Source organism: Alosa pseudoharengus, unplaced genomic scaffold (assembly GCF_046254945.1).
Source record: "Alosa pseudoharengus isolate Yale_2024_CS ecotype anadromous, Long Island Sound unplaced genomic scaffold, YU_APseudo_1.1 YU_APseudo_1.1_scf_25, whole genome shotgun sequence".
In the NCBI taxonomy this organism is placed as follows: Eukaryota; Metazoa; Chordata; class Actinopteri; order Clupeiformes; family Clupeidae; genus Alosa; species Alosa pseudoharengus.
This window is the reverse complement of record NW_027468696.1, coordinates 2,175,990-2,193,882: the sequence shown is the minus strand read 5'-3', so window position 1 is coordinate 2,193,882 and position 17,893 is coordinate 2,175,990. Positions and strand designations below refer to the sequence as shown.

The 17,893-nt window shown below is 40.4% G+C and overlaps 1 long non-coding RNA gene across 1 annotated transcript; it reads right to left on the bottom strand.

Annotated features, from left to right (window-relative positions):
* Positions 1-1,370: 1,370 nt before the first annotated feature.
* LOC143099172 (uncharacterized) lies at positions 1,371-4,329 on the bottom strand. Its single transcript, XR_012981420.1, has 3 exons — positions 4,240-4,329; positions 3,284-3,487; positions 1,371-1,445 (listed from the first exon to the last, which is right to left on the bottom strand). It is a non-coding gene; the product is annotated as an uncharacterized LOC143099172 (long non-coding RNA).
* Positions 4,330-17,893: the final 13,564 nt, after the last annotated feature.

The following is a 17,893-nucleotide window of genomic DNA, read 5'->3' as shown; positions in this document are numbered from 1 at the left end:
GTCTGACACGTGCATTCGTGAGGGAGCAATAACTTGTGTGGTTGACACTGAGTGACCTCATGGAACTCTAGCAAGCTGAGATCTGTTTGTGTTTCTGACATACATTGCATAACATACAGTATATGTCATTATATATTTGCATCTTGCAGGTTCTTATACATCTTGTAGCTGTCTTAATATTGTGGAATTGTTTCATAGATTCAAACCTTGGAGGGTAGGATGTGCACAGCTCACTAACAGGTGCATTTCATCAACTGGTTGAGAGAGAGAGAGAGAGACTGTTTTAAAGAGGAGGTATGCATTTTGTGACTACTCAACTGTGTTAAAGGGAATCCCTTTAGACATGAGTAGTCCCAAAACGCATACCTCCTCTTTTACCCTGTGAAATCCTCACAGTCCGAAGACGAGCGCACCCACACCTACAGGAGTAGCGATCTCTACTGTGTTACGGGAGCCCCGTAGACACCAGAGTGGACACAAAACGCAACACATTGGAAGGTGTCCAGAAAACAGCCCAGAATCGACCAGAGTGGTCGATAGCTGCCCTGCTTGCCAGGAGGCAAAACAGGCAGTAAGTAAGTAAGTAAAGTTAACCCTTGCTTGCTGTGAGGCAAGGGAAAAGTTGGTCCAGAGTTATAAAAGGTGTGGCCTTTTCTCTCGTCTAATATCTCTCTGCGTCATATACTTAAGTTGACCTAAAGAGTTTTACTGGCTGTGCTAATATGAGGAACTTCACAGAGAACACGCATGTGGTTATCACTTGTCAATGTGGACAACTCCCAATGTTGAGAGGTTGAAATATGCATTTAGGGATCAGTATCATTTCATTAAGAGGTGGTGTTTGAGTCACAAAACAAGAAAGCAGACCATTATGATGTATATTTATTTGTTTGTGCAAAATGCAGGTTTTTATTTTGATATGAAACACACACACAAACATTAATGGACACCATTGACACCAGGAGATGGTATGAAGAAATGTACAGACAACACCCTTTTCTGAGAATTTGAAATAAAGTGTAAATAAAGTGTGTGTGTGTGTGTGTGTGTGTGTGTGTGTGTGTGTGTGTGTGTGTGTGTGTGTGTGTGTGTGTGTGTGTGTGTGTGTGTGTGTGTGTGTGTGTGTGTGTGTGTGTGTGTGTGTGTGTGTGTGTGTGTGTGTGTGTGTGTGTGTGTCTCCGTGTCCGTGTCCGTCCAAACCAGAACACCACTTATTATGCATTCATTAAAACAGGCCTTTGGTGCCTGTTAACTTGCAAATTAGTTTAAAATAAAATAAAAGGCAGACAACTATAATGCAGATTTTATTTTATTTCATGTATACGTTTACCTTTAATTTCATCCAAAAGTGACTTTGAATATTTGATAGATGCACAACTAACCATGACAGAAAAATAATCCCCACATCAGAATGCCTTCAACTAGATGCACTCCATCGTGTATGTCTGTTGATATAAACACACACAAGAACACATTAACATGAATAGATGGCCATCTATAGACATACTCCATTGCGTACTGCCTGTCTGTCCTTCCCTGTAAGTCACTGAGTGCATAGTAAACCTTCCCTGTAAGTCACTGAGTGCATAGTAACCCTTGCCGAGGCCAAAGCAGAAGTAACAAGCCGGGCCCCATGACCCCCCAGACCACAGGCTCAGAGTATGACTTCTTTTCTCACGGGAAACTCACTACAGCGTGTCTATAAACAGCTTACTATGAACTGCAATAATAGGGTGTCTAGTTACAGGAATTGTTATAACTAGATGTACCGCAGAGCGGTACAAAATATGACCGCCGCCCAGTCCAGCACATTGTTTCCACAAAAACTAGATGTACCGCAGAGCGGTACAAAATATGACCGCCGCCCAGTCCAGCACATTTTTTCCACAAAAATAAATCACGCTGAAAGGCCTATATGATTCTAACTGTCTCACTAAATTGCATTATGCACACTCAATTCTCACTGTTATCTGCTAGACAACAAGTACCAAAACATGATTAGTTCATAGATTTCACATGTAAAATTCATTTTATACAACGCCACCCCCATCTTGCCTGTTCATAATTCTGAGAAATTCTTGAATCGTGTACATGTTTATGTTTATGTTTATGTTTATGTTTATGTTTATGTGTATGTGTGTGTGTGTGTGTGTGTGTGTGTGTGTGTGTGTGTGTGTGTGTGTGTGTGTGTGTATGTGCCTGTGTTTGTGCATGTGCATGTGCATGCATGCGTACATATGTCTACTGTGTGAGTATGTCATACGTATGATTACTGTGAATGTATGTGTGTGCGTGTGTATCTGTTTATGCACATGTGTGCATATGAAATGGGTTAACATGACCCCTGGATGCAAACATACGGAAAAAATGGTCATCCTAGGCCCTATGGTTCTCAAGATATTCACAGAAAACTCTGGTGTACGGTCACTAAATGTACACATAAATTATTTTATTGTAAGGCCCGCCATAAACGAAAGTTCACGAAACTTCAGCCAGAGATATTGTGATGAAAACACCTAATTTTTTGTTTTTTAATTTTTAACTAGGTGGCGCTATACATGAAATAAGTGGTAATGGGATGGGTTGACATGGCCCCTTAAGACCAACATACAAAAAATGCTCGAGATATTCACAGAAAACTGTGTCTGCCCTACCCTCCTTTCGGGGGGTCCAGTCCAGCGGGGGGAGGGGGCTACAGATCAAAACGAAAAACGATGGTTCCATGGTATCTATGTGGGGTTACATGCCCACCAAGTTTCGTGTACCCCGGACTTTCAGTGTCCCGGGAATCCTTGACAGAAATTTGGACATGCGAAAAAAAAAAAAGGAAAAAAAATCTGACTTTCGCTGCGTGGCGGTCATAATAAAACGTAAGGAATGGAATGAGAACACCTATCGGTTAGACTTTACTTGAGAGTATCTACATAAGACTGACATGACAGTGTCATGAATGTTCACTTGCAAGGAGACTATGTGCACATCCCAGGTGCTGAACCAAAAAGTGCAGTTTTTGTGAAAAAAATTTGCACACTCCTTGGTATTCATTTTTGCTTACTTTCTCATTTGGCAGATAATGTTTCGACCTTGTGGTCTTCCTCAGGAAGGAACTTTTTTTTTTTTTTATAAACTCAGAAAAGGACATCAAAATAGAATACTAAGGAGTGTGCAACCTTTTTTCACAAAAACTGTCATGAATGTGTCATTAACATTATGCCTGTATGTCGTTGTCTTCTCATTAAAAAGGTGTAATGTGTTTGAAATGCACAACTGTATACTCCATCACCTCTTCATACAACTCAAGCTGCTGCTGTTGCGTGTTGGGTTTTAGCATCTGGGCCGCATTGCTGTACAGGGGTACGTCCTGTTCAACGGGGCTCTTGAACTGATCACTAGCACACTGGACATCACTGGAAGCTCCTGCGTCCACACGCTGAGCAAGGTCTGAAGACTCCGGGTGGACGCTGACAGGATCCCTGCTAGCAGCCGCCTGTGGAAAAGGGGAGGAGAGAGAGGTGTGGACAGTGAGTCGCCTGTATTGGCAGGGGCTGCATTGAAAGTGCAATTGAAGCAGAAAAATTAAAATAGAAGACTTGTGTAATTGTGCTGAATGTCCATGTGCTCTCATGTCCATTGATCACAGTTGAAGCTAAATCTTGCAACATACCCTCTGTAAACATTCCACTTCAGTAGCCTGTTTGGTGTAGCCTGGTTATAACACAGTCCCTAATGGGTAATCTAAATCCATATGGACAACGTACAAATTCAGTGGAAAGCTACTGGTACTTCCATATGTTAACAGTTAGTGGATAAAATGCAATCAGGTGTCCCTTTTAATGTACTGCCTATTTAATATGATTCAAACTAGAGGTCATTATATAGACATGATCAGTTATCAACAGTGATGTAGTGGAGGCTAAACACAAGTAAACACAGTTTACCAACCTCTGAAATTTCAGAAATAGAGTTTGCCCACCTCTTATTAGAGTTTATCAACCTCTCAAAAGAGTTTATTCATTTTTATCATTCAAAAATCACACTGTATTATCTCATATTATCCTATATTCTCAATATGTACACTCATCAACACTCTTGGAACCATTTACTAACACTGGTATTGTTATAAACATTGTACAGTAACCTCCACCATCATCAAACATGTTCTGACCGCCTCTTTAGAAAATCCGATACCGCATGGCGCAGTCCACCTCACCGAGATTACAGAAATCATAGTATACCCACCTCTTATTTCACCACTACATTCCTGGTTATCAATGATTTTTCTTTATCTATTCTTCTTCTTCTATTAAAGTCGATAGATCAGTAAGCTGCCATTTTCTGTCGTAACTTTAATGTGTAGCCTACAACATACCAGGAAGCTGATCTGCCGATATAAGCAAATCTGGAAATGTGACGTGCATTGAGTGCATAAGAAACATGGGGTGGTTTTGAGCTAGGATTGAAACATTGGATGTCTGCCATCTAGTGGTAGACAGTACAAATGAGATTTGGCATGGTACTTGGATCTATTATCTGTTTTAATCAGCATTGTTATTTGTGTGGTTATCACATCTGGTGATGACAAACCTGTGTGTTTGTGTCGGTGCTTCTTGAGTCACAAACAAACCTGCATGAAACCATGAGTAGGCTAAGGCATTCAAATTAAATATTTTACGAATCAAACAGTACAGTCGTAATATCATGATAGGATATGGGGCCACCCCAGATACCCAAAAACATATGTAAAGGCAGTGAAGAATGTGACATGTAAACATTAATAATATTGAGAGCATAACAATTGGAAGCATGCCTATATGTTATGGGGAATTTGCAACAAACTGAAATCATTACATACCTGGAAGACAAGCGACATGAACGACAGAAGAGTTCTGGGAGACGATTGTGTTATTTGCCTGGCAGTGGTATTGCCCCTCACTGTAGGAGCTCAACGTGAATGAGAGGGTTTTCCCAGAGCCTACTTGAGTTTCACCTCCAGTCCTCCTGTACCAAGTGTACAGTATCTCTCCACTGGTGGGTTGGCATCGCTGCGGCAGGTCAGAGTCACTGGACTTCCCTTTTCTTTAATAAGATCGGGGAAAGGTGATACTGATGTCTTTCTGGGGCGATCTAGAATAATATAAAAAACAATAATTTAGAAAATAGAGCATTCACATCTTTGTCTTAACAGGGGAAAAAAACACTGTAGGAATTAGACACTTTTCACTTTTTTTTTCAGCCTGAGAGTAGTAATATCCAGTGTGTTTAGAGTGGGCTTCACTGATGCTGTAAACCTGCTGTGTTGACAACATCACTGATTCACTCGTCTCCTTTTTATACCAAGTGTAACTCTGTACTGGTGGGTTGGCATCACTGCTGCAGGTCAGAGTCACTGAACTGCCCTCCACTATTTCACCAGAGGGACTGACCGATGCTGAAGTATTCCTTGGATGATCTTTTGCAAATAAAACAAACATCCATGTACATCCATTGTGACCTCAATTCCTGTTCTGACATAACGTCCTAGAACCTATACAATATAACAGCTGGGACAGAGATTAATTCATTATTATAATATGGTAGGTGGTAGTGTAGTGGTTAAGGAGCTGGGCTAGCGTGCAGTAGCCTGAAAGTTGTGCCCTTGAGCAAGGCACTTAACCCCAAGTTGCTCCGGGGACAATGTGATCCCTTGTAATATAGCTGACATATGTAAGTCACTTTGGTCAAGAAGTGTCTGCTAAATGTAATGTAATAATAATAGGAAGGTAAGCCTAAAGTTAAACGTGATACATGGTATACATTCTACTACTCTGATGATAAAACACACAGCACTTCTTATGACTTATTTTGTAGTGAAAACTAAGAGAAGTGAAGTTTACGATTATTTAATTAAAAGTTAAATCAAAATAAATATGATAATACAATATTGTTGTATTTTCTACTCACACTGAACATCCAGATAAACAGCTGTATAATTACTGTGTCCAAGTTGGTTCTCTGCCTCGCAGTAGTAATGCCCCTGATGTTTAGAGCTGATATTCAACAGGGCGTAGATCTGGTGTGAGCCCACCAGAGATGGCGCTATTCCACTTTTATACCAGGTGTAGTTCTGTGAGCCCACCAGAGATGGCGCTATTCCACTTTTATACCAGGTGTAGTTCTCCACTGGTGGGTTGGCTTTGCCTGTGCAGGTCAGAGTCACTGCACTGCCCTCAATAATCACAGAGGAAGGACGGACAGAAATTGTGGTATATTTTGGAGGGTCTAAAATAAATATTTTCAATTTCAGAATTCACAAAGTATTGAATGATTGATTGATCTTCAACATTATTCCATATTCATGGAATTGATTCCACATGGTAAGTGGTAGTGTTAGGGTTACCTGGTCCTATTTCAATAGCCACTGCTCAGTCCAGGCAATTTCATTTTTACTCAACTGTGAAAGTATAGTCTGCACACAAGATGCTGCTCCTGTTTTTAAATTGTTAACAAAATAGTTTGGGAGCAACATTGAGCCTCAATTGGGCTCGTGTCTGTCCAGCACCTAGGATCAAGTTATGCCAGGACACCCATGGCTTTAATACATTATATAATTGTATACTCACACAGTACACTAAGTTTCACTTGTGGACATAGATGATCCTCTTGGCCTCCTATTGCACAGGAATAGTTGCCCTCATCTTCAGTAGTGATATTGTTGAGCATCAGCTCGTGTTTTGATCTTTGCGTAAACAACATTTTTTCCCCATCCTTTGTCCACATGATGTTGGAGTTTTGTCCCAAAGTGCAGTGGGTCTTGCAGGTCAGCTTAATGTCTTGCCCCTCAATGACTGGCCCAGAAGCCTGGACCAACAGGTCTGCAAAGCTTAAAGAGCATTACTAAAGAGATAGTGGTCATGGTGATACTAAAGAGCTTTAGTCAGCTGTGATATCAGGATCTACGAGGATGATGTTGTTTTTTTTTGTGCTCAATATTTACTGAGACAGAGGTTATACTAATAATAATGCTGCGTTACATTTACCTTTTACAGTGAGGTGGACCTTATCTGATTGCCATGTCTCCTCGTTTGGGTTTGTTTCAATCCTGGCGTAATAAAGACCCGTATCTCTGACTTTCACATCACCCAGTGTCATTGTGCAGTTTTTCTCCAAATCGCCCATGTACTGGACTCGACCCACATACTGTGGGTTCTCAGATATATCGGAGATTTGGCCTATATGTGTGGTGTTAACCCTCCTGTTATCCTTGGGGTCAATTTGACCCCAAGCAACGTTTAACATCATAAAATATATGGTTCACTTTTTTTTTTTTGCTTCATGTTTCATGACTTTTCCTCAATTGAAGGGTACAACAGAGTTAGCATGAAATTTGTACAATAATTTGTTTTCAATGTCCTGTACACATATTTTGTACATTGATGTTCCTTGGGGTCAGTTTGACCCCAGCTGTATGAAACATAGGATACCTGAATATTTGACACATTATGGATATTATTATTTGAATAGTATGAGAACATATTGTTATTATCATTATTACATACACAAGTACATATTACATATAAGTCATTTTGGCAGGACTGTATAAGTCAAAAGGGGAAGCAACAGCAAGCCTTTGGGCTGCTGACACTGGATGGGCAATATTGCCAGCCAGGGTTCCAAGGTTCATAAAGGGGTGTGGGGCAGTGTTGCCAACTCTCGCGAGACAAATAAGCAACTCTCACCTCAAAAAGAAGCCCAAAAGAAGCCCCTGTCACAGCCTTAACAGCGCCTATTTGTATAATGAGTGAAACAATTACTTTCCAAAGCCAAAACTATCATTTATTTTACTTTGTATTAAAACATTTGCCCCCCAAAAATTAGGCTAAATTAAACTCATTGCAAATGTAGCAACATAGGCTACACATTCGCACACGTGTGTGTGTGAGAGAGAGGTGTGTATCCCTTCCTGTGTGGTTTATTGCGAATATGAATTAAACCGTAACAATAAAAAAAAAATCAACAATAAAAAAGTGGACCAATAGGCCTAGCCCACATGGCAATTATTACCCTGGCCTTAATTTGTTCGAATAAACGATGCTCCTGGCTATTATCAGAGGCCCAGCTATAGAGAATATAATCTTGGCCATAATTTGAGGATTTACTGCAGGATCTGCTGAGTATTCAGGGTATAACCTACATTGAAGACAGGTATTTTCTACTCCTGCATTTGTGAAAATAATTCCGTTCACACCTGATGATGAAAACAGCCATAGACCTGAACTCATTGATCAGACAGGTGACCAAATTCCAAACCAACAAGGGAACAATGCAAAACGCCGCAAAAGCCTTGGACAGCTGTAGCGATAGTCTGGAAAAAGAATAATAGTTTTAGATGTGCAAACTGTTACACGGGAAGTATACAGGCCTAGGCAAATTTTCATTCAGCTTTGCGCAAGAAAGGCTGGTGAAACACGGAGTCGCATTTTCTCAGGTCTCGCCTGTTTTCTCGCATTGTCCTGACCCTTGTTCTGACTTAGACCTACCCTTAAATTGATTATTGTGACTTAATTTGAGCAAAGTAAGAGTCTGCAAATGGCACCCTCAAATATCATGCTAGAAAAGTTCCATCAGCGCTGGCGCTCGTTTGGCATGGTTGATGCGCGCAAAGGTTTGGCCCGACCGGCATTTCAGAATGTCAGGAAGTCGGAATACTATGACGTCTTTTGCCGGGATGGAGAACAACTCCAGTCCACGCAGAGCAGAACAAGGATGTGCCTACATATATGTGTTATAAGAACTCTTATTAGCCCGCGCTGCCATTCTGACCGGCTGTGCGCAATTTACAGCCAATTGCATGGGCAGCCCCTTTGACAGCACGTCAGTCCATAATTCTTTGAATTCGCCTTACTGTCGCTTAATGTCACGATGTAGGCAAACGACCATGCATGGAAATAAATAGGTTAGACAGTCCAACAGGTTGTTCAAATGAAAATGTTAGGCTATGGTATATGGGCGATTGATTAGGATAGGCCTATGCGCAAAATAGCTGTTAATTTAACCTATGAAGCGTTTTACCAATAAAAAATAAAACATCCAGAAACAGATTTTCTATTAACTCTGCGCTCATGATGAGTATGATAGAAATGTCATACAAACTAAATTGGAGTCGTTTAAGCAAAGTTATTGCAGAGTTAAGGACATCATTGGCAGTGAAGCACAACACAATGATGAAACGTCTCGAAAATCGCCTCTGATTATCACACACGTCTACCCTGATAGCATAGGCCATATAGGCAAAATCTTAGGTGAATGAGGGATATAGTCAGCGCAGCAGGCTGCATTGTCTCACTGGATTCGCTCACACAGGCTCAGACGAAACATGTGTCGTCCTCTCCCGACCCATCAGTTCGCGCGTTGTAGGCCTATGTGCAATCTGGAAGTCAGGGAGAGGTAGTGATGGGGACGAGACCGCCTATGCCGAGTCCGAGACAAGACCAAGTCTTTGAAGGGTCGAGTCCGAGTCGAGACCGAGTCCGTTGGTCTTCAAATACAGTCGAGTCCGAGTCAAGACCGAGTCTTTGAGGAAGCAAGTCCGAGTCGAGACCAAGACCATAAAAACATGTCAGTTTTCATATGATTTAATATCACCCCAATTAATAATCAACAGTTAGGCCCAGGCTTGGAATTTCACCATTTTAGGGGCAAGGCCACTTGGCCTTCAGTTGGGCATATTTGGTGGGGGGCACAAAGGCCACATGTCAGGGCACCAAGGCCAAAGTTAACTATACAGTAGTAGGCTATAAAAATAATCAAAGTTGTATTTAGCCTATTCACAGCAGTAGACCTGAATCACTGTATGAAACATTACAAAAACATGAAACATGACATATTACATAGAACTGTAAATCATCTGATCATCTAATATTCAGATGTCTAGGCTATATTTAATATTTATATTTATTTTATATTTGGCCTGTATCATGAATCATGTATTGAACAATTTAAGCACAGCTCAGCTTTAAGAAACTGATGCAACCTAGATGCATGCTTAGCATTTTTTGATCATTAAGACTCCTTTCACAAACTCTTACTCAGCTGTATATCCTCTGATTTTAATATTTACCTATATCTAGGCAATATTTGTAACATTTATTTTGTATTTGGCCTGTTATGAAATCATGAAGAACGATTTAAACACATTTTGAAACCTAAAGACCAAAGTTGGAGACATGAATGTAGACCTTGCTGCAGATTAATTTAACCGGAATACTCTGGAACGGCTTACTGTACAGGGGATTGCTTTACACCTTTGTGTTCGGTAAGGTCTGCTGTTTATTCTGATGTTTGTCATGTGTTGAACAAAGGGTTTGTGAAGTATTCCACCGAGATGAATGGGTAGGGAGATGGGTGAAGCACGGTATGTAGACGTTATGATTAAATGTAATTATATTATTTACTTTTCTCGCGAACCGTTCACCACATCAATTAGCGGCTAACATTGTGTAAAAGCTGAGAAAAAGTTCTTTCATGTGATGTGATACATGTGCCTGTGTGATGAGTAGGCTTAGCGATTGCGAGTATTTCAACTGAGAAGAATGGGTCAATTTGGACGCACTTTCTGTCTTGCCATACGCTGTCATTTTCTCCACTGTGTAAAACTGAATTAGTTTGCGCTGTGATGCTAAGATTATTTTGACAGGCTATAGGCTAAATAAAAATCGCTATTAAACGGACGCAAAGCAGAATATTGAAAGAAGGGGGCACCAAGGCCAACAAGGGGCAAAGACGTGGCCGCCGTGAAATTTCATTTTGATTTTTTTTTTATATGAACATAAAAAAATGCGTTGGTCTCGAGGACTCGGTCTGAAATTACGAGTCCTTCTCCTCCCACTGTGGTCCGAGACCGAGTCAAGACCGAGTCTTTGAAGGAACAAGTCCGAGTCGAGTCCGAGAAAGCAGAAATCGGTCTCGAGACCGGACTCGAGTCCGAGACCGGACTCGAGTACTACATCACTGGGGAGAGGACCAAGCAAACAGCTTCGAAAACCTCACAAACAAACTATGGCTGGAATTAATGTTCCAGTCAATTGAAATGTAAAAAAACCGAGTCGCGTATTATTTTTATTTTTAAGCAACCACGTTTTCAAAAGCAAGCCCAAAAAACCGCAACCCGCGACTCCACATTTTTCCAAGCGACTTTATGTAAAAACAAGCCCAAAGTCGCGTATTATAAGTGGACTTGGCAACTATGGTGTGGGGGGGTGGGATTGTTTTGTAGGGCTTTTGATGGTGGTTATTACACTCTTGTTAAGTACCTGTCACAAAAAAACTGGGTAACAATATTAATTATAATCATTTTCTGAGGGTTTATTTAGCTGGGGTCAAATTGACCCCAAAGATAAAGAGTGTCGGTAAGATTTGAGGATAACACAAGGGTTAATGATCCAGAGGACTTTAGTGACTGTGAGATTAGGAGGATGGGTGAAAGAGCAGGGCAAGACCACTGATGATCCACTCACAGCACAGATATGGTTAAGAGGCAAAGTGACCTCCCATTCCTGACCAGAACCTCCTGAAATGTAAAGAAGACACCATACAATAATAATGATTTCTTTCTCAAAATCAAACTCTGAACTGATGGGTTGGCATGGCCTTTTGATATATAAAACAGTATGTAAAACATGAAGAAACAGTATGTAAAACATGTATAAAAAACTGTACAGTACAGCTAAACGCAGTGCAAATAAATGTTTGATCATTGTATCTGTATGTGCGTGTGTGTGTGTGTGTGTGTTTGTATGTAGCATTGTATCTGCATGTGTGCGTGTGTGTGTGTGTGTGTGTGAGTGTGTGTGTGTGTGTGTGTGTGTGTGCGTATGTTTGTGTTTGTGTGTAGCTTGATATAATTTGCCAGGCTGTAAAGGGTGGTTTCCTCTGAGGTTGCATGTCTTATTTAAACTCATAGCACGCTCATGCGTACAACAACCTTTTACAGCTGTTTTTGGAGGTAGCCGAAGAGGTACAAGAGTAAGCTTGTGTGTCCCCCATTCCCAAAGTATCTCACTGTGCCCATGTTTAAATACCTGCTACATACTACTTCTTTAGATAAGTAGTGTATAGGTATACTCTTTTGATCCCGTGAGGGAAATTTGGTCTCTGTATTTATCCCAATCTGTGAATTAATGAAACACACACACAGCACACAAAGTGAGGTGAAACACACACTAACCCAGAGCAGTGAGCTGCCTGCTACAGCGTTGCTCAGGGAGCAGTGAGAGGTTAGGTGCCTTGCTCAAGGGCACTTCAGGCATGGATGTGGGCATGGGAGAGCAGTGCTCAACCACTTCCCCCGCCCACATTTTTCCTACTGGGTCGGGGATCGAACCGGCAACCATTCGGTTACAAGCCCGAAGCCCTAACCATTAGGCCATGGCTGCCCCATCCTCAGATCCTCTACGCCTCCCATTTGACACTTCTCATGTTCATAGCAGAGAGATTAAGATAGGCCTGATGTTGTGTAATATGCATACTGTACATGTACATTATGTATTTCAAATGATCTCCATTGTACACTAAGTCATGATCAGTCATGTCTTACGCCAAACAGAAGCATCATTAATAACCCCAATCAAACACACGTCATTTTTGTCACAAAGCAAGCAATTACCTTGAGCCACAGACAGAAACAGAAGCAGAGGCAGAGAGAGATGAGACGCCATGTTCATCAGAGGATTTTACACTAGGTTGGAACTGAAGAGACAAAAATGATTTGTTCAATCAATAAATATATGAATAGACATAATACTATCAGGCATTCAGTCTATACATGCATTGGTTAAAAGTGACACCCTTGGCAAAACATAGTCAAAAAATGATATAGCAACGACGCCTCTTACCGTGTAGAAATCAACGTTATCAACGCTGAAGACAGGAAGAAGACACACGACTTGTGGTTGCACGGCCGTGACAACTGCACCTCACTGCTGATGTTCTCTTACCTCCTCCTCCTTCTGCTTGGTATTCTTCTTTTTTAACACTAGCTTTCTTGATTGGCACAGATCATGTGACTTTACCACACAAGCAAAGGCCTCAGAGGAGGCACACGTATGTGTATATGTCATACTTCTACAGTACACTGGAAAGATAAATGAATAAAATAAATTTGGAAAATAAAACTTCAAACAAATGAAGTCAGAGATCACTGACCTCCACTAAGGACACATGCCTCTGGTCTATGCAAGTCAAATTTGGATTTTATATGTTGACATAAATCAATAGCATTTTTGATGAATATGGAGCTATTCTGGAAGCTAAAATGCTTCTACCATTAACACACTTTTAGATGTTTGACTACAGAACACAAATTTCAAAGCGGAGAGGGGAAATAAACAAACCTGAATGTCCGTTTGTTTGTAATATGTTTTGTTTTTGGTCTTAGCTTAGCGATTTTGATTGACAGACGTGAAATATAAAATATTGTACATTGAGGTAGCACAAAATTACAGTAAATGTACTTCTAACAGTGGATTGTTTTATTTTTTCCACTGCCCTTGTGTGGTAGCATAACTCAATAGGTAGTCCAGTTTGACAGACTGTTTGTAAGTCTGTAGATAGATAGATAGAGCTCACAGCTCAACAGCTCACCACAGACATTATGTGCACTATGTGTCCAGGTTTGTGGATTAGAGGAACACACAGAGGGAACCCTCTACTGGATATACCATGTAATAACATTTTCCTATATATAACCTCTATGACAACATGCAGTTTCTAGCTTTCACCACTAGATGAGAGCAAACTTTGATCAAGGAGTCAGGATTTAGATGGTCAGCTTCAACTACCAACTGGCCACCACTATTGGTTTCTTATAAACCATGTCACACCCCAACATAGCAAATTGATCATCTGACCTAGAACCGTTACAAAAACAAGAGACATCAGACACAACTCAATCAGCAAACAATTGTTTTAATGTAAGTTCCAAAATAGTGGAAAACAATTGAGGAAATTATTTTACATGTATAGAAATATTTTGCATAAACAAATATTTGTAAAAATTAACCCCTGTTATGATTATGAAATGCTTTGCGGTGTAAGCACATCTAGAATTTGTATATTTGTATGCTGAGCTTATATAGTATAGTAATATAGCATAATATAGATAGATAGATAGATAGATAGATAGATAGATAGATAGATTGATCCCAAAAGGATAATATAATATAGGCATACATGATCTCAGTAATGGCTTGAATAACTTTGAACAGTCTTCTATTCCCCCGGAAAACTAGATGGTTTAGTTGGGCTTCCGTTTCTTGCAACACTGCTGTAGATCACAGAGAGCTCCCCCTCTGGTAAATCAGGTGAACTGTGAGAAGACATTGGTACAGTGTCAAGAGAACTCAGCACAACTTAGGCATATTGAAATCACAAAAAAGTCACTTCCTTTCATATTTTGTTATATATTGTTTCATAGTCCTGAGATCTGGAGATTATATTGTATGTGAGAAGATTTTATTGTATGTGAGGCATAATTACCGAAGGTGTGGTGCACCAGGGCCCAGGAGCGGAGGGCGGCCCACCACCACGCCCCCGACTTGGGCCCCCTCCCGTTAGACCTTGGCCTCATCGCTCAACATTGTAATGCAATTTCGACAGCAGTTCTCGGATATATATATTTTTTCCACGTTTTTCAAGGTTTATTTTGTAAGAGATTGATAGCTATTTATGGTTGGAGGGGAGGAACTGAGAACTTGTATTTTTGCTAGACATCCTCGGAGCCCCCACCACAGTAATGCAAAAGTCAAAAACATTTATCTCAGGCTAAAGCCCCTTTGGGTCATAAACACTGTAGACAGATCCCCTATTAGCTAATATGCAGTATATTACCCTACCCCAAAAAATCAGATTCTATTTTTTTTAACCAAGTCTCAGTTTATGTCTCACCCCTGTGCCACCCCAGCCATTTTGAACTGGGCACTGGCACACTGGACAGCATTCCCCTCAGTTTCTGGAGATTCCCTGCGTTTGAACTGGACAGTGGTGTACTGGACGTCGTCCTCCTGGCCATCTGAAGACTCTCTGGAGGCTTGGGGCTGAAGAGTGGAGAGATGACCATCGTCCTGTTTTGGCACCTGCAACCGTCCAGAAGTCAATGCTGGACTACTGAAGTATATTAAACAAGTATATAATACTGAAGTATACTAAGCACTAAGTAGTAGGAATGAAGAAGCAGCTATAATATGCACTAAGAAGAAAAGGACAGCACTCATGTGCTCTGTCCAACATGAAGCCTCACCCTTGTACTCCTCTTGACACTGTTGGATGAATGATAACTGCATTAATAATATAGAAGTCAAAAACTAAAACTGAAATGTCTCATTTGCAGCACATGTAAGATATGATGGTTTCATTCTGACCTGATCCAGTTTACCACACACACCAGAACCAGAACCCCAGCTGCACTCACACTTACACCTATCGTCAGATAGGTCACATAGCTCAGCTCTGCAGGGAGGGAAACAAAGGCAATTGAAGAAAACAGCAGAATAGCTACAAAAAGAGAGTGAGAGAGAGAGAGAGATAATATACCTGAACGAATGACTGACACAGCAGTAGAGTTCTCAGCTCCATATTTGTTCCTGGCCTCACAGTAGTACTGTCCTCCATCCTCAGAGCTGATGTTAGTGATGCTGTACTGCTGTCCTGATCCTACTGACTCGGCCTCATTCACCTTAAACCAGGTGTAATTTGCCACTGGGTTGGCAACACTGCTGCAGGTCAGAGTCATATCAGAACTGAAAAGAGCTGAGGTGTTTTTTGGAGAAACTGGTGGCAAAGAGGGAAATCTAGTAAACATTGCTGTCTTGTTCTTTATGCAATGCCATTGCAAACACTGTACTTGCACTATATGTATGTACTACAGTGAATGTGCTTGCTGACAATCAGCTCTTCATACTCACAAATAAAATAATGATAGACATATTTAAAAAGTAAGGGATAACATTTATTACGGATGGTTATATTTATTTAGAAATCTTATCCACATGGTATTTGGCTGATATCAACTAAATGCAAAAATGGTGATGTAATTATAGACACATGATTGAGCAGGTGTTATGCTGGAACTAAACAAATAACCTCATTTACCTGTGACTGATAAATTGACCTCAAAATCACCTTCCCTTGTCAGATTTGTATCATAAGTTTCAATAATGGGTAATCAAATTGTCTCGAAAACATGGTATTTGGTAGGTACATGATAAGCAGGAACCATACAAATAATCTCATTTACCTGTGACTGTCAAATTGACTTCAAACTTGCATTCCCTTGTCTGATTGGCATTCTTAGTCTCAAAAACGGGTAGATAACTTGAGCTGTCCTCCTTCACATTCTGTATTTCCATTGTGCAGTTGGTGTCATTTTTCCAAAAATACTGCACACGACCTTGGTACGCAGCATTCAAACTGAGATCAGTAGGCGTCTTTCCTTCCTGGGTTGTGATCCCCCAGTAGACTTTAGAGATGGTGAGGTTACAAGTATTTTTGAAAGAGCAGGGCATGACCACTGATGATCCACTCACAGCACAGATACTCATATGGCTGTGAAATGTTACTAACGAAGAGTTTCCTGAAGGAATGTCACTGAAGACCCCTGCAAGATATAGTTATTTTATTTCATATAACTGTGACTCCTGGGTAATGCCTGCATAATGTCTGAATCTAAAGTTATAGTCTTGCATCATACAGATGTGACAAAGGTACATGGGTGACACCATGACATTGTGTCAGTCCTTCTCATGAATTTACAATTTCAATATAATTTATTGATGATATTACATACACTGATCCACAGCATGATCACTAATATGAGAACTCTGTCTTGTACCATTATCTAATCTGATGGAATACAAAATGGCGTACCTTTGCTGATGACCAAAAGAAGAAATAAAACCAGAGGGAGGGAACATGTCAGTTTCATCTTCACTCATTCAGTTCCTGTGGCAGATAATTGTATGTATTAAGTCAAAATGAAACTAAAACCTTGCTAAAACAACATTTTGCAACACATCAATATATTATATTACTGTATGATTAATGAAGAGAGAGAGTGTATTAATGAAGAGTAAATGTTTGTACTGTATATGTTTGTTTGTTTACTTTTGAATTGAATTGAATTGAGAGAGAGAGAGAGAGAGAGAGAGAGGGGGATAGAGAGAGATTTGGTTCCATTTAGAACCCTCTGATGCTCCACTAGATCCCTAACCTCTGGAGCACCACCACCACCCCTATTCCACCCAACATAAAATATAACATATCAGCCCATAGAAAAGCACTGTTCTAAATGAGATAACACCTGCTCTTCCTACAGAAAGAAATTAGAAATTAGAAAAAAAAAAGAATAGATTGCAGTTTTAGAGCTATTGAATAACCACAGACTTTGCAATTAATGGATACACAGAAAGTCTGAGGTCTGGAGAACTCAATGCGTGAGGGACAGACACACAGATGCACACACACACGTGGACACACACACATGCACACACACACACACACACACACACACAGACACACACACACACACACTCACTCACACGCGCACACACACATACATTTAAATATACAGACAAAGATATTTACTCATTTATGGAACAATTTCTCCCACAACCACAGTTTCTTCATTGTCAGTCAAAGTGACGTGTTATCTCTCACAAATGATGAGCTATTAACACATGTTAAGAGGCAGTGAAACTAAACCAACAAGCATCGATCTATTCTTCCTGTTGCTAAACACATTTACAAGAGAAATCTTGGGTTACACTTTACTTGAAGGTATCTACATAAGAGTGACATGACACTATCATGAATGTGTCATAAATATTATAAACAAGTCATAAACGTTTAAGACACAACACTTCTG